Consider the following 25,020-nt stretch of genomic DNA (forward strand, 5'->3'; position numbering starts at 1 on the left):
GGGTTTGAACTTGGGGTAACCATTTCCCTTCTTTGGGCCTTACTTTTGTCCTTTATTAAATGAGAGTTGGATTGGAGGAACTGTATGAGGTTTCTTCCATATTTGAAATGGAAAGAGTCCTCCAAGGAGAGAATACGGCCAAGGTATTCCTCTCCTGGGACAGCTCCTAATGTCTCTCAAACACAGAACTCCCATTCTTCTGGACTCCACCCACTGGGCTGAGGCAGAGGCTGTTGTGGGGCGTGAACCCAGGTGCCATGAGATCATGACCTGAGCCGAAACCAAGAGTCAGACGCTTAACTGACTGAGCTACCCAGGTGCCCCCTGGGCTCCCGTATTCTCTCAGCTGAGCCTCACCGGCTGCCAACCTTGGGGTTAGGTCTTTATTTGCTTCAGACTTTGCTTTCCTCTTTTAATTAATACAATGAAAAAACTAATGAATCCGTATGGGGTGCCAGGCAATTAGCTAATCAGAAATATGGTTAATAAGCTTTGGAACATGAAGTGTCTCGCAGAGAATATCTATCCGATTCCTCAACCGTGTCAGGCTCTATTCCTGACAGGCAGTGGCTACTGAGAGCACAGCAGGTTAGATGCTTTATTTTTAAAAGGCTTTCCCTGGCTCTGATTCCCCCTCGTGTGAAAGAAATAAGGCAAGGCCAAAAAAGAAATTAGGCTGGAACACGAGAGTGGAAAAGCAGAATTAGGAGGCCAACCTGGGATCTTGGGCTGTCCGTAAATCTTAGAAGTGGGTGCTGAGTCTTGATTAGATAGCTCTGTACAGCCACACTAACAAGCCATCCCTAAAGCCGTTTGGTAGTGACGACTGACGAGATGCCCTGTCCTTTGTCAAAGTCCCCTTGCTCTTTCTCTGCCACCAGTTGCTTCACCTAATGTTAGGGGCTATCAGAACTGGAGTTTGGCTGCAGGACATTCCAAACCAAGTCTAGGACTCGAAATTTAAGTCTTCTGCCCTTGGAGACAGGGCACAGCAGACATAATGAGAAAAGCCCATCCAGGCAGATGGCCCGTGACATGTGGGGAGGTTGGTGACAAGCACTAGGCAGTGATCCCAACAGGGAGGTCCCCAAACCAGAGCTGAACGGTGAAGTACAGTGTCACAGGCAATGTGGGAGGTCTGTGGGGGTGCCCAGCTTCTGGATCCCACTCCCGAATGGACTAGTGTGAACAAAGAGGGGTCCTGTCCCAGTGGAGCTGGGTACTGGCCAGCTGATAAAGTCAGGACCATTTATAGATGAGAAAACCGAAGACCAAGGCCAGCACGTGGCAGGGCTGGGATGCAAACTCAGGTAGCCAGGATCCAGATCTTAACACCCTACCCTGTTTCCTCCCAGCGCTAGGCTCGATCTATCTACACAGGCAGTGTAGGGGCCTGGCAGGAACCCGGGAGGTCAAGGCAGAGTCAATTCTGGAAATTGTTTGCCGACGGATTATAAGACACCATGTGAAGGGCCTCTCCTGTGGGTCCAAATAGGGTGCTATAGACTCAGGAGGCATATGGGAAGAACTAAGGAGTGAAACCCCAATTCAGTGAACAAGCACTGAGGAGATTCTGCAGTCTCTCTCCTACAAGTCAAGTGTCTAGACTCCGACAGATTCATCCCAGAGTGCTGAAATAACATACCAAAAGCAATGTCAGACCCACATCAGTAATTCTGAGCAATTGTGGGAAAGTGAAAGACCAAGGCCCTGAGTTCTTGTTTTTAATTATTATTTAAAAAATTGTCTTAATGTTTACTTGTTTTTGAGAGAGACACGGAGTGTGAGCAGGGGAGGGACAAAGAGAGAAGGAGACATAGAATCTGAAGCAGGCTCCAGGCTCTGAGCTGTCAGCACAGAGCCCAAACCGGGGCTCGAACTCACGAATTGCAAGATCATGACCTGAGCTGAAGTGAGACACTTAACTGACTGAGCCACCCAGGCGCCCCCCAAAGCCCTGAATTCTATTGTCCTTTCCAGAAAAGCAGAGACTGGAGAATCTCTAACAAACGGTTAGGAGAGATGATTAAATACATAACTTAATGCTACCAAAGCAGAATCAGACTGGAGTCCCTAAGAACAAGTCATACCAACATAAATGAACTTACCGTTTAGATGGGCTTACTCTGGATGTCAAAGTATGCTTATTAAATCCTTGTGTATATCTTTTATTCATTCAACATCAATCGAGAATCTGCCACACAGGAAAGCATTAGTTAATGAGACACTTCAATATCTTTTCTCTCAGAGTGTCCTGGGAAAAATGACAAAATAAACGTGTAAACACAATTTCAGATAAGGATAAGTGTTAAGAAGAAAATTAAACACAGCCATGGACTTGCCAGAAGGATGGGGAAAGCTCCTCTGAAGGTATCTGAGCTGAGACGAGTCTGAGAAGGAGCCAGAACTTGTGACGATCCAGGAGTTGTTTGAGGAAGAGAAAATAGTCAATGCAAAGTTGAAGACGCTGAAGCGAGTTTGGCATGTTTCAGAAACCGAAAGAAGGCCTGTGTCTGACCTGCAGCGAGGGAAGGGAAAGTAAGGGGAACACGCTGGGGACGTGGGCAGCTTTGCAGAGATTTGCAAACTGTGGGCGGGAGTTCAGATTTCATCCTCGGTGAAAGTGGAAATGACTGAAGAGTTTTAGCAGGGGAACGACAGGATTCAATTTACTTTTTAAGAAGATGGCTCTGGCTGCTATGTGGAGAGTAGATAGGACCTCCAGCAGGAGTTGACACGGGGAACCAGTTAGGGACTCAATGGGTTTGTTCAGGGTTGTGAACTTGATGGCTTATGCAAGGGTGGTCCCGGTAGAGAAGGTACAGTGAGTCAGATTCAGGATACATTTTAGGTGTTGTTGTTGTTAAGTTTATTTATTTACTTTGAGAGAGAGAGAGCAGGGGAGGGGCAGAGAGAGTGGGAGAGAGAGAATCCCAAGCGTGTGCTGCATGGACAGTGCAGAGCCCAAAGCAGGGCTCGAATTCGTGAAAACCGAGAAAACGTGAGCTGAAATCAAGAGTAGGACGCTTAGCCGACTAAGCCACCCAGGTGCCCCCTAGGATACATTTTGGAGAGACAGATGATACCTTCGGCTTGCAAGCAAATAGAATTTATTTTTAATTTATTATATATATATATATATACATATATATATATATATATATATATATTTTTTTTTTTTTTTTAAATAATGAACAGGAGTGCCCCAAGAATTTGTAGTGTTAAATTCTACAAGAGCACGGCTAGACCTTTAGCCTTGGCCTTCTATTTGTTGACACCATGTGCCTCCGTTTAGGGTATGAACTTGCACAGTCCCTGATTTAGTATCTCCCTGGTAGCCTTTCCTCTAACGTCTAATCCGGCTTCCATTTTTGTGAACTGCCTTCTCAGGCAGCTCTGACTGGATGCAACATGTGTACTTTGCAGTCGATCTCTGTCTACCTCTGGCCAGGGTCTTGGGGGGTCGGGAGGGCTGAGCGTGTAATGGCCGAGGGGACTCCAGTACCAGCTGAGGATTTCATGAGTCTCCAGCCTATTTCATCATGCTGATCGTCTAACTCCTCATTCCCAGGCCTCCAAACCACAGATTTGGTTGGCTTCTTCCTTCCTAGACTGTGTACCATTTGCATACAGAATATTCCCCTCTGCACTACCCACAAAAACAGCAGGGATGCGTGTGGCTCTTTTGTTAACTGGGCACAGAAAATTTGGCTGTCACTAGGCCCACCCAGAGTGGAGCCAGTTGAAGCAGGGAGAAGAAGGGCTTCCAGAAGATTCTGAAGGGTTCCTTTTCCTTTTAATATGCCTGTGAAAGAGAGGAAAGAGAGCTGTAACAGGGAGGAAACAACTTTGAAGTCCAAAGATTATTGAAACGGTCAGGCTTGTGCCAAGAGACTGGCTTCTAATTTCACTGGAGCTTCAGTTACTGAGTCCGTACTAGAAACCTGTGTCTCTTGTTGAGGATGTGGCATATTTTACACCCTCCAAAGGAGCCATTTACTCTGGAGACATAGAGTCATGTAGGATAATAATCCCAGCAGACAAATGGGAGAAGACAGCAGTAATAAATATCACTGCTAAGAGAGCATAAAGGAAGTAAAGGCTTGGGGCATCTCGGGAGCACCAGCTGCTTAATAATAAAGGAAATGATAACATGACTCCTTGGCAGAGCTATAAAAATATCTTTTAGTTACAGGTGTCAACGCCCGAGTGTCTGGCCCCTGCTTTATTACTGTCATTTACTATATGCTCTTGGTGTCTGCTCACAGCACAAGCTTTTTTTCCCCTGACACCAGAAACACAAGGCTTTCTCTCTCTGAATTCCCAGAGTCCCCTAGTCCTGAGTCCCATTTCCTCCTACATTCTCTCCTAACCCAAGATTGTCTGGTCTTTTTGCTATGGAGAGAAAGGGAACTTTCTTTCTAGAAAGGCTTAAATAATTACATCTGTGTTCATTGAACTATTAAGCCCTCTCCGATCTGAGGGCTGGGGTGGGGAATACAATTGTAAAAAATGGTGATGTTAAGAATATGGTTTTCTTTTTAATTCAATTCTATTTTCCGTTCATAAGCCTCAAGAGTTACAAGATGTGAGACAGCTCCCTGAAGGAATTTGCAATCCAGTAAGAAGGGTGAGACAAACACGGGATTGTAGTACAAGTATGAAATAAATTGAGTGAAAATAAGGGATCCTTTGGAAATGAACAAGCCCCACCCAGCTGGGGAGAAGAGAAAGATCAGGAAGTCTTCCTGAAGTTGATGGCATTTGAGGTGAGGCCTGGGATTTCGTTTGAGGCAGGGAGCAGTAGCAGAAGGCTGGGTAAATGAGCGGGGCCCAGATGGGACAGGAGAAATTGTCTTAGCTCTAGAGCCTGAGCGATTTAAGGACACCTCCAAACCACAGATTTGGTTGGCCTGTTCCTTTGGTTGGCCTGTACCAATGGGTACAGATCAAGAAAACTTAGATGTTTGGGGCACCTGGGTGGCTCAGTCAGTTAAGCATCTCTTTTTTTTTTTTTTTTTAATGTTTATTTACTTCTGAAGGAGAAAGAGCCAGAGCACGAGCAGGGCAGGGGCAGAGAGAGGGGGAGACACAGAATCTGAAGCAGGCTCCAGGCTCCGAGCTGTCAGCACAGAGCCTGATGCGGGGCTCAAACCCACAGACGGTGAGATCATGACCTGAGCCAAAGGCAATACTTGACCGACTGACTGAGCCATCCAGGTGCCCCATGCGTTTGACTCATGATCTCGGCTCGACTCATGATCTCACGGTTCATGAGTTCCAGTCCCGTGTCAGACTCTGTGCTGATGGCACAGAGCCTGCTTGGGATTCTGTCTCTCCTTCTCTCTGCCCCTCCCCCACTCGTGCAAGCGCTCTCTCTCTCTCTCTCTCTCTCAAAATAAATAAACTGTAAAAAAGAAAAGAGAAAACTTAGATGTAATAAAAGACAAAGTATTGATACCAGGAAATTATTCCCTTTCCTGGACACAGAAGTCTGAAATTCCAGGTGGTCAGGTAAGAATATTGGGGAAAAGTAAGCTGCACTATGATTCTAAGAGATCTGTTCACTTCCAGAGAATAACCAGGAGTTACAGGAATTAGAACCCCATCTACCAGGGGAGAAAATTGGGAAGAGCTGAGCAGGGTAAGAATCCCTGTCAGGTGGGCAGCGTTTGGGGCCAACACTCTAATCCTGAAGAGATATGTGGGCGTGGTGTGGGCTAACAGAGCTGGGACTTCAGAACTGGGAGTGAGGTTCAAAGCCAGAGCCCCATTCTGGGGCCTGAAACAACATGAGGAATCCAAATAGCTATTCCTGGGGCGCCTGGGTGGCTCAGTCGGTTAAGCGTCCGACTTCAGCTCAGGTCACGATCTCGCGGTCCGCGAGTTCAACCCCCGCGTCGGGCTCTGGGCTGATGGCTCGGAGCCTGGAGCCTGCTTCTGATTCTGTGTCTCCCTCTCTCTCTGCCCCTCCCCCGTTCATGCTGTGTCTCTCTCTGTCTCAAAAAATAAATAAATGTTAAAAAAAAAAAAAAATAGCTATTCCTCAGAGACGTCAGCATCCAAACTCAGCCTGGTCACATTAGATACTCATCTCTGTGTAGTAATATGTACCCGTGCCAAGCCTCTCCAGATGGTCAGGCTGCTCTACTGACATTTTTTCCTGCCCTGAGTGGGCACCATGGTTTGTGTCTCTGCAGGCAATACCTTGTGTCAGGGATGAGAAAAGCAGGGAAAGAGGGGATAAGGGAAACTTCTTCCTGTTCTGGCAATATCTGACCGGTTGCTCCAAGGGGCACCTGCTACGGAGCCGCAAAGCCCCGTAGGATACATTACTTCAGACATTACCAGCCTCATAAGAGGAAAGACGTAAGAGGCAAGAAAAGAGAGAGAGAGAGAGAAAAAAAACGAGAGAGAGTTCAAGCCTGATCTATCGGGATAAATAGTGCAGCCAGGAGGCTGAGTTTTGGCCCAATGTTTAGGGGGAGGATGGGAAGTCTGGGACTCCACCATGAATTGAAGCCCTCAAGGGAGAGCAAGGAGGATACAAGAGGTGGGGGCAAGTTCACTGACATAGTCCCAGATCAGATGCACCCTCTAGTTACTGTCAAAAGCAAAAGCAAATCTTCTCTGCAAGAAAGTGTCTCCAATCCCCAATTTAAGCTCTTAGATGTTCCACCTATTATGACAATGAGCTCACAAATACCGCTAAACATAAAATACAAGCAACTGAAGAGTTGGCAGATATAACATAAAATGAATTTAGAATCCTTTGGATTACAGATACAAGATCTGTCAGATATAGAATATAGAGCCGCTATGCAAATATGAGGATTATCTACATAGATGATCATGTCTTCTGTGAATAAAGACAGTTTTAGTTCTTCCTTTTCAATCTAGATGCTTCTAATTTTTTTTTTTTTTTTCTGGTGCTTCAAGAAACTTTTGATCACATTTAGTATAACTCTTCATTGTGCAGACACCTCTGAACTCTAGAGAGGTAATATTTCAAGTCTCTTTGTTTTTTAGCATCTAAAAGTCCTGAACTGAGATTCTAACAGAGCTGACAGAACCTATCAGATGTAGCACTTTTAAGGCTGGTGTGTCTGTTATTTACTGTTTTAATGATTGTATGTGAAAAACAATCCCAAAACCTAGGTAACAGATGACAGAAAACACTTAGGTCGCTCCTGAGTCTGCGGGGTTTGCTTACCTTATCTAGGCTGGGTTCACGCATGTGTCAACAGTTACAAGATGGCACGGTCACCCTACTTGTGTTGGCTGGGCACACTCTTGTGCATGGTGTTGACTGGCTAATGGCTGATCTAGGGCTCAGTTGGCCTGACTGGGGTGAATAAACCCTGTTCTACGTGACTCTTACCCTCTACCCGGTTAGCCAGGTCGAAATCTTCTCATGGTAACGACAGAAGGCAAGAGTGGTAAATGGAAATGCACATACGTTTTCCAAGCCTTTGAAAATTTTGCTGACACCTCATTGGTCAAAGCCATGACCAAACCCAGAGTCAGAGTGGGAGGACTCTATGGAGTTAGACGACAAAGGACACGGATACAGGGAAGCATGAAGAATTGGGGCCATTAATCCAATCACCATTGGTTAGAGCCAAGGGATTAGTACAGATGATAGCAAGGAAATACCGTGTATCTTGGCTCTGAGGCAAATGCATTTGCATTCTGCCTTCTCTGGTGGAGTGATTAGTGAAGTTTACCAGCAGTTCTTTCCCAAATGGCTGTGCGAGATCTGAGGAGTTTGTAAGAGTAGAGTAGGTACTGTGTGGACAGTTAGATCTATCTAATTTTCAAGGAATCTTCAAAGGCAGAGGAGGCCAGGCGATACTGAGGGAGTCATTAAATAAATGGATTCCAGTGTCCAGAAGATCATTTATTAATTGGAATCGTTTTGGTTGCAAATGATAGAAATCCAAGTGAAAGTGGATTTTCTTTTAAGCAGAAAAGAAACTTTGTAGCTTCCGTAAGTGAAAAATCTAGGAATCTAGCAGGTTTCAGACACAGCAGGATCCAAAGCCTCAAATAATGACATTGTGACTCAGTCTTTCTTTATCTCTGGGCTCTGATTATCTGTCCTTCTTCATTCTCAGGCAGGCTCTCTCCACGTGATGGCTGCCAGCAGCTCTAAGCTTACAGCCTCCATTGTAACAATGCCATGTGAAGAGAGCCTCATTTTCCTTTTAATTCCAATAAAGTTCTAAAATTGACCTCATTATTCTAACTTGTATTATCTCCCCAACCCTATATCTATTACTTAATCCGAGGGAATGGAAAAGGCATATTGGCCTGTCCTGCCTTGGACTCATGCTTTAGAGAACTTTGCATCTCTCTCTCTCTCTCTCTCTCTCTCTCTCTCTCTCTCTCTCTCTCACACACACACACACACACACACACACACACACACACACACACACCATAGTTACTTAAGAACACTTGATCGCAGGGGAACAGTTCTCAACATCCATTCCTATGACTAACACCAGTCAGGGACAAGGAAATGTCCTTGCATCTCTTGACCTGTGTCGTCAACAGAAAAACCTCGTGAGAATGCTAACTTTTGTGGGTTATGCTGCCCCTGACATTGGAGATAGTTACTACTGTGGAGTAAGCAGAGGATTTCAGTGACGGAATTACTTAGGTAATAGAACAAGCACTTAGGCAATTCTGTGTTTTATCATGTTATTAATTGTCATGTCCTTCCTCTTAGCATGAATTCTGAAATATTTTTTCCCACTAGTGCTAATTATCCACTTTCTTATTTCGCGTTGTATTTCATTTTATGGTTCCATAGATACTCACAAATTAGCTTCACAATCACAAGCCTGTGGCTGAACAACATTTTATAATATGAAATGATTCAGACTACTCTTAATATTTATAAACACCTGGACATAGATATAAATGTAGCATGCATTCAGTATATTAAATCTTTACATAGGCAACTGGATGGTTACTAAACACTAGAGTTGTGGATATTTTTTTTTTTAAATGCTAATAAGATTTATGCAAATTCCCTCCCCAGAAATTAAAATTTTAGCTTTGTTTAAATAGTTTTTACTTAAAATTAGAATTTCTTTAGTCTTTTAATTTTAAGATAATTTTGACTATTTTTTAAAAAGTTTTTTTGAGAGAGAGAGAGAACACAAGCAGGGGAGGAACAGAGAGAGGGGGAGAGAGGGAGAGAGAGAGAGAGAGAGAGAGAGAATATCCCAAGCAGGCTCAGCGCTGTCAGCACAGAGCCCGACACGGGGCTCCAACCCACAAATCATGAGATCATGACCTGAGCCGAAATCAAGAGTCACCCAATTGAGCCATCCAGGCATGTCTGATTTTGACTATTTTAGAAGAAAAACATATGTGAAAAACATATTTGAAAATAATTTTACTTATAAATTTATTTATAGTTTCTGGATATAAACTATAAATATAGTTTCTGGATATTTATAGTTTCTGGATATTTCAAGTTTTATACATTTTTACTGAAATTATATTTTATCTTTAATTCCTTTGGAAAAGGGGTTGATAAGCTATTCAGACTACTGCCAACAGGCTGCCTACCTGTGTTTGTAAATAAAGTTTTATTGGCACACATCCATGTTCATTAATTTATATATTGTCTAGAGTTGCTTTCACATACAATAGTGGAGTACAGTTGTTGAGACAGAGACTACACATAAGGGTAAAATATTTATTATCTTGCCCTTTAAGAAAAAGTTTGCTGATCCCTGCTTTAGATTATTGTCAATGGAACACAAATTATATGAACACATTAATTATAATAACATAATGAGTGATTGTGCTAGGATGAAAACAAGACAAATAGATTTTGTAGAATAAACATGTAATAATTTAGGAAATACATAATTTACTGTGCATCTGGACATTGCCAGTCCTTCAACATCACGCACAGAGGTGTAAGTATAATTAAATTAAACGATATTTTTGCTGATTTTAGGTCCTATAAAAACCAGAGTTTTACACAAAATTTAAAATTTTGGCATTCTGAGAGTAAAATCATAGAGCATATTTTATGTACCAATCTGCTCAATTTAGACTTTATAATATTTAGGTATGTAGTATGGGGTGCCTCCACTTTTTAACTCTTGTTTCTGGGTCTGTGAAAATTAGAAACAGAAGTTTCTAGGGAGAAGTTATGGGTTCCCTAAAGGAGAAGCATGATGTTAGAAACAGAAGAGGAGAGAAAGATTGGACAGATTACCAACAACAGATGTCGATTAGAGCTGACAGTTTGCCAACAGGAGTAATTCTATCAAATGCTACTGTTCTCTGATTCCAGAACAGGAATTAATGGGGGCAAGGAGAAAAATAGTAGAATAATATTCAAAATATTAGATGTTTATGGGGTGCCTGGGTGGCTCAGTCGGTTGGGCGTCTGACTTCGGCTCAGGTCATGATCTCATGGCTTGTGGGTTCGAGCCCCGCGTTGGGCTCTGTGCTGACAGCTCAGAACCTGGAGCCTGCTTCGGATTCTGTGTCCCCCTCTCTCTCTGCCCCTCCCCCGTGCTCGCTCGTTTTCTCTCTCTCAAAAATAAATAAATATTTTATAAAGCAGGGGGCTGGGGGGAGCACCTGGGTGGCTCAGTCGGTTAAGCATCCAACTTCAGCTCAGGTCATGATCTCACAGTCTGTGAGTTCGACCCCAGCGTCGGGCTCTGTGCTGACAGCTCAGAGCCTGGAGCCTGCTTCGGATTCTGTGTCTCTCTCTCTCTTTGCCCCTCCACCGCTTGTGCTCTGTCTCTCTCAAAAATAAACATTAAAAAAAATTTTTTTAAATATTAGATATTTATTAAATAGTGTGTATTCATATTAGATTGGATAAAATGTTAGAAAAAGTAGAATAAGCAAGCTATCTCATGATGTTCCTGGTCAGCAAAATGTTTGATCAGAAGCCCTATGGCCATTATCAAGGATCCTGCGAAAGCATTCCTGCTTTAAAAAGGAGAGTGGGGGGCACCTGGGTGGCTCAGGCGGTTGAGTGCCCAACTCGATTTCAGCTCAGGTCATGCTCCCAGGGTTGTGGGATCAAGCCCGGTGTTAGGCTCTGCACTGATTGTGGAGCCTGCTTAAGATTCTCTCTCTCTCTCTCTCTCTCTCTCTCTCTCTCTCTCTCTCTCTCTTTCTCTCTTTCTCTCTCTCCCTCTGCTCCTCCCCCCCAACCTCTCTAAAAATAAAAAATTTAAATAAAAAAAAATTGTTTAAAGGAGACTAGACTAGATTAGTTTCATCAACGAATGTTTATTGGGAGCTGTTTTGTCCCAGGCTGTGTCCTACGCCTCGGGGTTTAGACAATTGTATGATTCCAATAACTGGCTGAAAATGCTGGGAACAAACAGACTAGTTCCCACTGTTACAAATGTACACATTTGTCCTGTCTTAGCAGGACAGTCTAGTTCTGTTATTAAGAAAGCTCTGGATCTATTTTTACATCAGAGACACACAGACTCGGAAGCCATGACTGCAGGAGGTAATCTGGGAAGTTACCCGAGGACAGTCGATGGCCTTGACAGTTCAACTTCAAAAGGAAGAATTAAGCAATCTTGGTAACATAGATCCCCCAGATATAATTTGATTTCATCTAATCAGCCCACCAAAGGCAGAAGGTGAAATTCTAACAAATTAAATTAAAATGCAATATAAGCTGCTCTAAAAAGCAGAGTTCAAAACCAATTTTTCTCTGATTTCTTCTTTGAACCTGGAAGTTAAGAGGTCTGTGGAGGGGAAAGGATGCATCCTCTTTGATCAAAGTTATCAAATCAATTTATTCTGTTTCTAAAGGAATTAATGGCAAGAGAAGAGACAAAGGCATTTTATCTCACAGTACAGGGAAGGAATGGGACTTCATGAAATCTCTGGAGCCAGACTTAGGCAAATGACAATGAACAGCATAGTCTGTAGGATTAGAATGCTCTGTTTCCCTCCTTTCCTGCCATTGTCTCCTGTCCATGAAATTGCACCTTTGCCTTCTACCGATCTCCAAAGCTGTAGAACACTTTAGTTAGCAGGATTTTTAACTAAAAAAACTAACTAACTAAAGATTTTTAGTTAGTTAACTAGTTAACTAAACTAGCTAACTAAAGATTTTTAAAGTCAGAAGGAGCCTTAGAGATCATCTTGAAAACTTCTTCAGTGCCCAGGAAAGTTAAATAAATGGGCCCCAGACTTTTTGGTAACAGAAAAAAGTCTATAACCCAGATCTCTCAACTTTCATTTAAACATTCATGGGGTGCCTGGGTGGCTCAGTCGGTTGAGTAGTTAAGCGTCCGACTTCCACTCAGGTCATGATCTCGTGGTTCGTGGGTTCGAGCCCCACGTCGGGCTCCGTGCTGACGTCTCAGAGGCCGGAGCCTGCTTCAGAGTCTGTGTCTCCCTCTCTCTCTCTCTGCCCCTCCCCCACTCACATTCTGTCTCTCTCAAAGTTCAATAAACATTAAAAAAATTTTTAAACATTCTTTCAACGGTACCACTCAATATGGCACTATGGTACGATAAAGGGCTGCAGAGAAATATTCTTGGTAATCCATACATAAAGTCCACTATGGACTCCACCGTCTCTCGGATATTGGCTTGGCGCCTGAACCATCCACAGAGTTCTTTTGGGAAATGCTGGCTGTGTGCTCTGACTCTGACACTTCTCGGTTGTTGATCAAGGGCCGATCCCTTACCCTTTCAGACCTCAATTTAATCATCCCTAACGCAGGGGGAGTCCCAAAAAGCCCCTCGTAGGATCGTGTAAGGATTTTATTGTTTAAGATAAAATATAGGAAGCGCTTCACAAACTGCAAAGAAGTCCACAAATAGCAGGTGTTATCCCCACTGCTGCTGCCGCTGCTAAGAGACACAGCGTTTCTCCGAGACATTCCCTGGGGAAACTTTCCACATGCCGTAGTCTGTTGCTCTTTCTTCTCACTTGTTCAACATTTATGGGGTATCTGTTGCAGCCCCGGCGCCATTCTATGCCACGGAGCTCCAAAAATGAATGAGAAAAAATGCAGGCCATCCAGAATTCCACAGACTGGTAGCAGGTGTGGCAATAGTCAACGGGATATACGAAGTGCTGTGGGAGCACCGAGGGACTCCTTAGGCGGAGGGGGAACTTAGGCCGAGATCCTTGGGAAGGCTGCACAGTGCAGGTGCTGTCTGGATAGTTTTGAGTCAAAAGTGGAAGCTCTGCAGACAGGATAAGGAAGAGAAAAGAAGCGTGGAAATTGGTGGCTTTCCAGGCAGTTGCAATGGATTTGCATGTTTGCACAAAGAGAAGTAGCCTAGAAATGGCAGATATAGAAGATAGAACAACAATATCAGCAAGAGCTTTTTTTTTTTTTTTTTTTTTTTTTTTTAATGACTTCGAAGCTCTACGTTTTTTTACCAACATGTATAACGGGCACAAGGACCCTTCAAGGTGGGCGGCATTTCCTAAAGTTTGTGGATAAGAAAACTAAGGCTCAGAGAGGTTAAGTAACTTGCCTAAGATCACATAGCTGGTAAACAGGGAAGCCAGGTTTTGAACTTACATCGCGATGCTTGTATTTAATGTACCACACTGCTTCTTATAAACTGGGGGACATCAAGACATGACTGGAAATGTAGGCAAGGGACAGAATTTGTAGAACATGGAATACCAAAGCCAGGGGGCTTGGATTTTATTCTATAAACTGTGGGGATCTCGGAAAGATTGCTAAACAGGTGTTTTTTTAAAAAGCTCGATGGCAGTGTATAAATGGATGGGACAATGAAAATAATAGAAACAGGAAGATAATTTTAAAAAGTGTTATAAAGATCTTGGCAAGAGAAAATAGACAGCTGAAACTATGTGTTTATCTGCTGACTCATCGTACGTGGGCGCAGAGCACCGTTTTGTGAAATAAGGACATTTTTACCTCGCGTGACGGAAAGTCCAGAAGTCGGGCAGGCCGCTGGTTCATCTGAAGCCCTAAGTCTCTGCCCCAGTCTATAGTTATCCTAAAGCGGCTTTCCCTGGGAGACCCAAAAGGACTGCCAGTGGCAGTTAGAGGTCTCCATGCTCCCTGTTCATATCCTACCAGAGAGAGGAATCTGTCCTCACAAACCTTCCATCTGACTGGGTCAACTTAGGTCACTGGAGTGAGTATTGCCAGGGCACTGAAGGGCTTAAGAGGAATCAGGATTCTGCTCAAGAGCGGGGCAGGAAGGCTATGCTCCCCTGTGCCTTCTGTGGCAGAGGTAGCTACTTGAACCAAAGTATAGCTTTCTTAGGAAAGGGAAAGGGCGAGCTGATACCAAATGGACAACACGTAGCATCCACTAATGCCATCCGGCTTTGGGCACGGAGACGTGAAACAAATGGCTTTCCATACACAGCCGTCCCCAAACCAATCTGCCTAAGCGTGTGCCCATGGTGAAGGCCTTAGACTAGCTCTTCTCCAACTCTCTTTCTCAAATACTCTCCTGCCACTTTATAAGAAAGCCACACTCCCACCGATTCCAAATATTCCCATAGTGCCTTGCCTCAGGAAAAATTTTCTGGGGGGCCCCAAAAGAAGAGTATTTAAAATATTGCGGTTGACGGGACGCCTGGGTGGCTCAGTTGGTTAAGCATCCGACTTCAGCTCAGGCCATGATCTCATGGTCCGTGAGTTCGAGCCCCGCGTCTGGCTCTGTGCTGACAGCTCGGAGCCTGGAGCCTGCTTCGGATTCTGTGTCTCCCTGTCTTTCTGCCCCTCTCCCGCTTGCACTCTGGCTCTGTCTCTCAAAAATAAATGAACATTAAAATACTGCAGTTGATTATAATGACGAGGTAATAAATACTTCTGCATGTCAGATGGTTTCCAGCTTTTTGAAACTCAAAGGAGACCTCATAGGGTTATCACCTGATAAATCACTAAATACACTTTTTCAATGATAGATCGCAGTGCTATTTTTGATACATAAATTTTAAAAAGTAATATGGGGTAGAATTGGTGCTGAACCCTGTTTTGTTCTAATAATATGTTATATTAAACCACAGGTACATGAACTGATTGGGGGAAACCATAAAAGTCTCATCTATCTCATTAAATGATAAATTTGCAATAAAATGTACTTTTTATGTTTAATTTAAAAGGTCAATAAATTTGACTATGTATTAACAATTTTCATAATAACTCTTTTGAACACGTAGATACTTATGTCATCAAAATATACATTTTTTTCAACTTCAATTTATATTTTTGTTTCACAGAAGTATGAAGGGCCAGCAACAGAAGATTTCCAAGCGTTTAAATGGGGAAAGTTAAAGTGGAAATAATAAGGTCAAGGAGAAATATATAAAATTTTTAACCATTAATCAGGTGTTGGGGTGGGGGAGGGGGAATTGGAGAAAGGTGGTGAAAAGGCACAGATTTCCAGTTACAAGATAAACAAGTACAAGTACAATGTGACTACAGCTGACACACCTGTAAGGATCTATAGGAAAGTTTTTGAAGGTAAATCCTTTACACAGAAATCTTTTGTTTAAGGTCACCCTGGGGTGATGGGTTCACTCTTTACCGGTGAATTTAAAACATAAGAGCAGGAATTAAATACGAAGGGAAAGGCAGGGTCACTCAAAAGGTGAACCACCTAGACCACCCAGGATAAAGTAAAAAGAGAGAGTAAATCCTGAGTCCTCATCACAAGGAGAAACATTTTTCTTCTTCTTTCTTTTTATCGTATCTATATGGAAAGATGGATGTTAGCTGCACCTGTCACATTAACCATTTCACCATATAGGTAAATCAAACCATCATGTTGCATGCCTTCAACTTTTACAGTGAAGTATGTCAATTATTTCTCAATAAAACTGGAAAAAGTTCGTGTATTTCCAAATGAATGATTCTGAGTATCAAACTGGTCATTCAGGTTCCGTTGGGTAAGTTTTTTAAGTGCTATAGTAATTTTATGTTTAAATGTTAATACTTTAAATGTTAATACACTGTGTTACAAACCGTACCTCTTGACATATATAAACTTATAACAATTCTGAATGTCCACTTAAAGATGTGAAGGAGGGTATATAGTCTTTCCAAATTATTTTATTTTATTTTATTTTCAATATATGAAGTTTATTGTCAAATTGGTTTCCATACAACACCCAGTGCTCATCCCAAAAGGTGCCCTCCTCAATACCCATCACCCACCCTCCCCTCCCTCCCACCCCCCATCAACCCTCAGTTTGTTCTCAGTTTTTAACAGTCTCTCATGCTTCCAAATTATTTTAAAGATACAAATCAAAAATGCGAATCCTCACTTGTCTAAAGGAGACAACCAAATTGGGTCTTAGAGTAGCAGACTTGCTACAGGGCTGGGCCCATCACTCATACAGTTCCATTCTAGTGGTGCTGGTTTTGAGGTTCCTATAAACACCCAAGTCAAGATATCTTTTAGGCAGTTCAAATTCAGCAGAGGAATCTGGGCTAGAGATATATTGTTCGGGGATCATGTAGGGACAGAGATTGGTCAAATCAAAGGCAGATTTGCCAATATCAAGAGAAAGTATGACCATGGAGAAGAGCACCGGAATCATATTTGGGGAAATAACACTGGCAAAGGGAACAGAAGAGAGATCAGAGAAGAAGGAAGTGAGTAAGAAGAACAAAAACCAAGAGAAAAGTTTTTGAAAGGAAGTAATGGCCAATGATCCTAAAAGAGGTCCAGTAAGATGAAAGCTCTCATGTATCCATTGACAACAGTGATGTCAATTGCAGTGGAGCGGTAGGACAGAGGCCTGATGACACTGCCTGGCAGCGGGGGCAGGGTATTAAGCAAGACAAAGGTGAATTTGAGGCTCTGAATATGAGTGAAAGAAATAAAGTCAGAAAAGGGAGCTAAGTGCTTTGCCTCCTGGCTGGGAGGTAATGACAACAGTGCAGCTCTCTGACAGGTGAACTTACTAAACAGGGTTAATTTGGTTTTAGAAATTTGGGGATCGAGAAGATCCAAGTTTAGGTGAGCAGTGAGAATTGGAGACCTGAAATCAAAAGAAGTCAGTGCTCCATCCGTGAACGTCCTTCATTGTATTTTGGCTCCAGTATATGAGGTACGTATTCGGGTACAAAGATACAAGAGATAAATAAGATGGTCTTTGCTTCCGGGAACCATCTACACAGACGTGTTGGTCAAAGATGGACATAACGAGTGGGGTCTGAGAGATGGATAAAGAACCAGATCACGGCAGAGCCGGGGAGTTCTGGCCTCACAACGCACTAGAGAAGGGGAGCCGTCGGAGAAGTAGTAAGAAAATCAGAACAGCAAAGCCACCCCAAAAGCCAAACAAACATGAGATTTCAAGAAGTTGGTGGAATAGGACGCTGCAGAGAGCAAGAGAATTGAGAACAAAGGAAAAACTCACTGGGTTTAGTAATTAGAAAGTAATTGACAACCTTTGAGAATGAAATTATCAGTCCAGCTACGGAGGATGCAGAAACCAGTAGATGGTGAAAAAAAAGGGAGGGGATATTGGTGTACTCACTCAGAGAAGCTTCTTCATGACTTTTCTATCCCAAAGACTCCTTTTGCTGCACTTGTGTTATGGTTGGTGTATGAATGGCAACGTGAAGATATTGCACATTTGGTAAGTTAAGCTCCCAAGACTTTAACGTCTTGGAAAATGAGAGGTGCTTTGCCAAGTCACAGTCATATTACAGTTATGGACTCAGTAATAGTGTGAATTTCCCCATAATAATAGTACTTATCTCACCACCTGAAGCAAAAAGGATAGTTTCTAGGGCCCAGATACACTTTCTAATCATTAGTTAAGCAAGTCTCCTTTCTTGTGTGCACCCTCCTAAATGATCGGATTAAGCTTTTATCTTCCCCCTGGAGAGCTAATCAAATGTGTGGTAAAACCACTTAGAATCACGTCGTAACTTTCTTTTCTTCCTTACTTCTCCCTCCTTGGCTCTAAAAATTTGGTACCCATCCAGAACAAAACAAAACAAAAAGAATTGAAAAAAACAAAACAAAACCCTACCACATTTCCCTAGCAAGAACAAGTGTTCTGTTTTCCTCTATGAAGTCATTAGCCCTACTCTCAGAGCCTCTACGACCTGGGGTGAGCCTGGTACCCTGTATTTTCGTAGCAGGTAGTAGGAAGACGTAGAGTCTGCCTTCCAGATGCTCACGGTTTGAGGGTTGGTTGGGGCCTCGGGATAAGGGCATGTTTCTCATAAAATGGTAATGATCAGAACCCAGTGTGGTTCTTCCTACTATAGATATTGAGAACTTGAACTTGAGTTGAGGAGGGTAGACTCTCATGTTTGAAGGACTTCAAATTACAGCTCTACCTCCCCGATACTTGTATACATGCCTCCCCACCAACATTTCCGCTAAGTGAAATGTCAGCTAGTGAATTCGCTAGCTCGTGAGGACAGCTCTGACTCTTAGGAAGTTCTTCCTTATAAGGAGTCCAAATGTATCTCTTGTATTAACATTGGTCCTAGTTCTACCAAGTCCGGCCACTCGGAGCAAATGTGGTCCCTCTAAACCCTTACACATATTTGGAGGCAGTTTCAGTCCTCAAGCCCTTGAGTCTCCACCTTTCCTTCAGCTTCTACTCATAAGTTTGGCTCTAAGCCCTCCACTGCCCTAGCTACTCTGTCTGAATGTACTGTGTTTTGTCCTTCTAAACTATCCTCCTGATACAGAACACAATTCTGATTCCTGGGCTGCCCTCGGAAGGACATGGAGGAGGCTGCCATCTTTTCCCATATTTGAGGTTCAACAAGTCTGTGCCACTCCAGAGAACATGCATTTCACTGACACGTGACATGACGTGCTCCACACCACTCCTGCCCCACCAGCCTTCAATGTTTTCTTCTTTGTTATGGAGAACATCTGTTTCCCTGCTTGATTTTAAAGGCTTTTTCTCATCTTTTCCTACTGGAATCAGTTGACTTTATTTTACATTCCACTCTAACAGACACCCATCCCTTGGGTCAGTCTAATTCTATTAATGTATGTCAAACATATCATGCCTGTTCACCTCCAAGTCCGTGCGTGTTCTCATGTTGGTCCCCATCTGAAAAGCTCTTCCCTTTGCCCATTTACACTCCCTTTGTCTTTTAAAACCCAACTCAAATACTACCTCCCCAGTGCGGCCCTCCTGTGCTATTCTGGCCTGAATTATCTCCTGCTTTTCTGAATGTTTTTCTCCCTCAGAAGGTGATACAGCAGGACCCACCTTACACCTCATGAGGACAAAATATTTTGGTCATTTGCTATCAATGATATGCATAAATATTACACTCAGAGTAAAATATGAACCGTGGTTAAAAATTCACTTTTTTTCACTGGTTGTGATGGACTGAATGTGTCCCGCCAAATTCACATGTTGAAATCCTAACCCCTAGTATGTTGGTATTAGGAGGTGGGGCCTTTCGGGAGGGAATTAGGTCATGAGGGTGGAGTCCTCACGAATGGGATTAGTGCCTTCTAAAAGCAACTCCGGAGGGCTCTTTCACCCTCTTTCCACCATATGAGGAATGCAAGGAGAAAGGAGTCTGCAGCTCAGTTCTGACCCAAACCCAACCGGGTTAGACTTATTAGCTTCCAGAACTATGAGAAGTAAATGTTTGTTGTTTAAGCCACCTAGTCTGCAGAACTTTGTTATAAGAGCCTGAACAGACTAAAACACTGGCATATTGCCAGGGCCTGCAGCAGTGTCTGGCACATAGTAGGTACTCAATAACTACTGGTTGAATGAATGAATGAATGAATGAACGAATGAATACATGAATGAATGAATACGTGAATGAATGAATACGTGAATGAATGAATACATGAATGAATGAATGAATACGTGAATGAATGAGTATGTGAATGAATGAATACATGAATGAATGAATATATGAATATATGAATACATGAAAAGTGCTTAAATGCTTGCCAATTGATTGATTGCCCTGGATTGGCCAGATGATTAGCCAGAGAGACTAAATGGCGGAGAAGGACAGGAACATCAGGCTTAAAAATCAAACAGTACTCCACCTCCTTGGTCTGATCCAGACTTGCGGAAGGAGAGGAAAGAGGTGGAGGAAGAGGTGGGCTGTCAGCAGAGAAAGTCACCAAGTTCTCAGGAAAATAAGATTATGTAGGGAGTTCTGACTCATCCCGGGAAATCATCAGGAATGTTTCAACACTCCCTAAAAACTGCGGCCCCCGGATAAAGCTTTGAGGCAATTTTGGCTCCTCTCTTGTCTTTCCCCATTGATACGAGGGAGCTCTTGTTGCGGACTGATGGGGCTGTGGTATTTGGTGCTCAGTATGACAGGGTTTGCCCTGTGGTATCAGTCACCTTCAGCCTCACATATCTTCTGAGCCCAGGAAACTATTGGCGGCGGGAGTGATGGAGGCAGGAAAAAAAAAAAAAAAAAAGGATTCAAGGGCTGATGTAAACTCTGTTGTACAACCCGAACTTTTGTCTTCACCCACCTCATCTGCCTCCCAGATACCTGGGTCTTCACACGTAATATACTTTATGTGTAAGGCATAATAATAATAATAATGACTTAGAACAAGAGCAACCATTATTTGGCTCCCGATTCTGCAATTTGAGCAAGTCTCAGCAGGGACACCTTGTTTCTACCCACCATGGTGTTGCCTGGGGCAGCTTGGCGGGGACCAGAGACTGGAACGGATTGCGGCTGGCTGCACCTCTCTCAAGTGGACCGGTTGGACTTCTTTCCAGCCAAGAGGGCTTCAAAGAGTGAGCTGAAGCTTCACAACCTCCTAAGGCTTAGACCCAGAAGGCACACAATGTCACTTCCACCACCACCTATTATCGATCAAAGCGACTCATCAGACCGGTGTAGAGGTCAGGAGAGGGGAAAAACCCTACCTCCTGGGGGGAGCGGTGTCAAAGTCACGTTCCAAAGGACACGTAGGATGGGAGCGATTTTTCCGATCATCTTTGGAAACAGTCTACCATAGTGATGTTTATCGCCATCTGTCTCTCTACTAGATTACCTCCCTAAGATCAAATCCCTGTTTGTACTCATTTTATGGCTCTCACAGTGCCTAACTATCGTAGCTAAGGCATAGGAGGTGCCCAGACAGATCGAAAACCTACCAAACACGTAGAGGAGCTGGTAGCTTTTCCACTCACAAGCTGACTCAGGCTGTTTCCTCCACTCAACGGTAAGAACATGGGCTTTGGAATTAAGCACACCTAGGCTGGCATCCTGGTTCTACTACATACGAATTGAGTGAGCATAAACAAGAAGCCTGAATTTTCAATAAATGTTTCTACATTGTCAGCTGCTTCCTTATTTTGAAATTGGGATGGAAGTTTGTATCTCACCATTGTGAAGATTAAAGAAAATAACATGTGCAAAGAGATAGCAGAGTGCCAGGACTATAGTAAATGCTCAAAATATGATAACTACATTTAAAAAAATTTTTTTTAATGTTTTTTAAATTTATTTTTGAGAGAGAGAGCACGAAGAGGAGAGGGAGACACAGAATCCGAAGCAGGCTCCAGGCTCTGAGCTGTGAGCACAGAGCCCAACGCAGAGGTTGGACTCACAAATTGTGAGATCGTGACCTGAGCCGAAGTCGGACGCTCAACCGACTGAGCCACCTGGGTGCCCCTGATAATTACATTTTAATCTTCCTCCTCTGTCTCCCTCTCCCCAAGGCTCTTCATGAGTCCAGGCATGATGACTCCCTCAAAATCATCTCTTCCTTGGAGCACTCGCTGGTCTTCCAAATGGAAATGAATTCTGCATCCCCTGGATCAGAATTTGACTTTGGTTTCTTCCCTCGCATTTTGAAAACTATAGATCATTCAGCGTTGAGCTGCTAGGAAAGGAAATCATCTGGTTGCATACACTTTAGTTACAGATATGGAGAAATTCAGGCCGGATGGATAAGGCAACTTGACCAAGGACTCATAGCTAGAATTGGACCCCAAGACTTCCTCATTCTGCAATGATACCAAGTTTTGTACCCCGTGAACACATAGCCAGAAAGGCCATGCTATCAAATTCTCAGAAGGAACCGGAAATCGGAGGACGCCAACCGCAGAGTGGGTAGGCTTAAGCTCACGGATAGAATGAGGCTGGTGTATGTGTTTTGTGTGGCTCACAGGCATTTGCCACACACACACACACAAAATTGAAGAAGTTGCCAACATTAAAAAAAAAAACGTTCATATCAAAATCCAGATTATCAGCTTCATTTGAAAACAACTGGACCCTCTGGCCACACTGAGCCTGCCTGCGAGCGAGACGACCGTCTGCTGGAACCATATGGCGGCTGCCCTGTGAAATGTGGCCGTGGTCTCCCATGTGTCCGGGTTCAGGAAAGTTCAGCCTGCTTTCCTCACTTGGGTTAGCTGCCTAGCCAACGGAGGCAAGTGAGCGCGTGGCTCCTGCCTTAGATGAAGGCGTTGGAAAATCACACAAACATCTTCTTTTGTATAGCAATTGTGTTTCTGTATGTTCCATCTCCCTGCAAATTATAAGCTCCCTACGGGCACTTACCGTGTCTTAGGAAACTTTGATAGAAGTAATAATACTTGTTTAGCACTCACTGCATACCTCCCAAATAGCATTTAGGTATACGATCACATACAGTACTCAGTAACTTAGTGATGTGAGTCTTACTGAATTTGTTTACCTTCTAGATTTTTCTATCAGCTGAGGAAACAGAATCAGAGAGGTTGATCCCAAAGATCAGCCAGCCATGAAATGTGGAGCTGGGTGTGGAGGACATCTGGTGTTAATTTTCCTTCGGGGAACCGTCCCTTTCCCTCCCAGTCCTGTGGTTTGGGTGAGGCCGATCCCATAGGAATTGGACTCAGGCCTGTCCAATAAGGGTTCTGATTACCCCTAACCTTAGTGATTGGCTTGTGTGACTATGTCACCCAAGCTGGGCCAATCAGAACGAATCAGAAAAGTCCTCAGTCTTTTTCTAAAATTCTTTCTTCTTGCATTAAGTTGATCACTTTCAGATTAGACCAGCCTCCCCTTTCTTCAGACTTCCACGGGCAAGTGACGAGTGTCCTAGGAGGAGCTCCCCAGCTCTGCAAAAGGCCATCCCACCCCTAGACTCCAAAACACCACTGACAGGAGTAAAATAGGCTGTAAACTCTGCTTGCTCCTAAAAAAATACTCTCACCTCCCTGCCAATCCTCACTGGCCTACCACAATGTGCCCCGAGATCACCAAGGCTCACTCAATATATGCATTATCTGTTTATGTCAGTCTCCACAAAAGCATAGGGTGCCCAGATCATCCCACATTCCCAGGAGGCTGATCCTCATACTTCTTTCTGGACAACGAGGCATGCATAACACCCTCATAGTCCTTATCCTCTTTTCCTGCTATTTTGTTTTCCATAGAATTTGCATTCTGAACATACACAGTTACTTATTTCTTGGTTTTTCCCCGACTTTATTGAGCCATAATTGACATGCAATGTTGTGTAAGCTGAAGGTGTACAAAGCGTTTATTTGAGAGGTACCTGGCTGGCTCAGTCAGTAGAGCATGTGACTCTTGACCTCGGGGTTGTGAGTTTGAGCCCCATGTTGGGTATAGAGATTACTTAAAAATTAAAACAATCTTTAGGGGTGCCTGAGTGGCTCAGTCGTTCAGGCATCTGACTTCTGATCTTGACACAGGTCATTGTCTCATGATCGAGCCCCACATCTGGCTCACTGCTGTCAGCCTGTCAGCACAGAGCCTGCTTTGGATCCTCTGTCCCTCTCTCTCTCTCTCTGCTCCTCCCTGCTCACGCTGTCTCAAAAAATAAATAAAACATTTAAAAAAATCTTCGAAATTTAGGGAAAAACGTGTTGATTTGATACACTTTTGTATTGCAAAATGATTACCAGCATAACTGATACCAGCTGATACCACATCATGTCACATAATTACCATGTTGTGATGAGAACATTTAAGATTTCCTTTTTTTTATGTCTGTCTGTCTCTCCCTACTAGAATGCAAGCCTTGTGAGGAAAGGGACCTTTCCTGTCCCTGCTTAGAACAGGGTCCGGGACAAAGGAGGAGTTCGGGGAGTATTGAGTTAATGAAGGAACGCTACCCATCGTACCTTATAGGGATAAGCCCACCTGAGAAAGAAAACAACAAAGAAAGCAGACGCAGGGGGAGGAAAGAAAAATATTCCTGCTATATATATATTTTAAAAACCTGCATTTTAGTTTGCGAGGGTCCTGTCAGATTAGGACTCCTCTCTCCTCATCTCATGTAACCTTGATTGCCTCCTAAAAGCCTTATTTCCAAATACAGTTATACTTGGTATTAGGGCTTCACCGTATGAATTTTGGGGAGGACACCTTAACCCTGGATGTGCCTTAAGCCTTTCAGTTACATGAAGCAATAAATTCTTCTGTTTATTTCAGCCAGGTTGAGTTTGGTTTCTGAAGATACATTTAGAAGAAGCCTAACCACTCCACAACAACAACCAAAAAAACAAGCAGCCCGGTTAAGAAATGGGCAAAGGACTAGAACAGACATCGTTCCAAAAAGATATACAAATGGCCAATAAGCACAGGAGAAGATGCTTAACATCACTGGTCGCTAGGGAAAGGCAAGCCAGAGCTACAGTGAGATATTTCTTCACACCCACGAGGATGGCTCTGATCAAAACACAAACAAACGGAAAACAGGTTATTTGGGGAATAATGATGTAATGTTGATGAGACCGTGGAGAAATTGGAACATTTGTGCCTTGCTGGTAGGAATATAAAATGGTGCAGCTGCTGTGGAAAAGGGTATGATGAGTCCTCAAAAAAAGAAAAACAATTACCATGTGATCCCATAGTTCTGTTTCTGGATATGCAGCCAAAAGAAATGAAAGCAGGGCCCCTAGTAGATATGTGCACACCCATGTTCATAGCAGCATTATTCACAACGGCCAAAATGTGGGATGTGCTCAAAACAAATCAGGTAAATAAGTGAAGTGATACATAAGTGAATGAACACGCTATGATTTATTTTTAATTCACATGACATCAC

General features: G+C 43.3%; 1 long non-coding RNA gene across 1 annotated transcript; it reads left to right on the plus strand.

The window, feature by feature from the left end:
• Positions 1-4,569: 4,569 nt before the first annotated feature.
• Positions 4,570-24,989, plus strand: LOC109257428 (uncharacterized). Its single transcript, XR_002075977.2, has 2 exons — positions 4,570-4,630; positions 24,405-24,989. It is a non-coding gene; the product is annotated as an uncharacterized LOC109257428 (long non-coding RNA).
• Positions 24,990-25,020: the final 31 nt, after the last annotated feature.

Source organism: Panthera pardus, unplaced genomic scaffold, assembly GCF_024362965.1.
Source record: "Panthera pardus isolate Hobbes unplaced genomic scaffold, ASM2436296v1 HiC_scaffold_12, whole genome shotgun sequence".
Classification (NCBI taxonomy): Eukaryota; Metazoa; Chordata; class Mammalia; order Carnivora; family Felidae; genus Panthera; species Panthera pardus.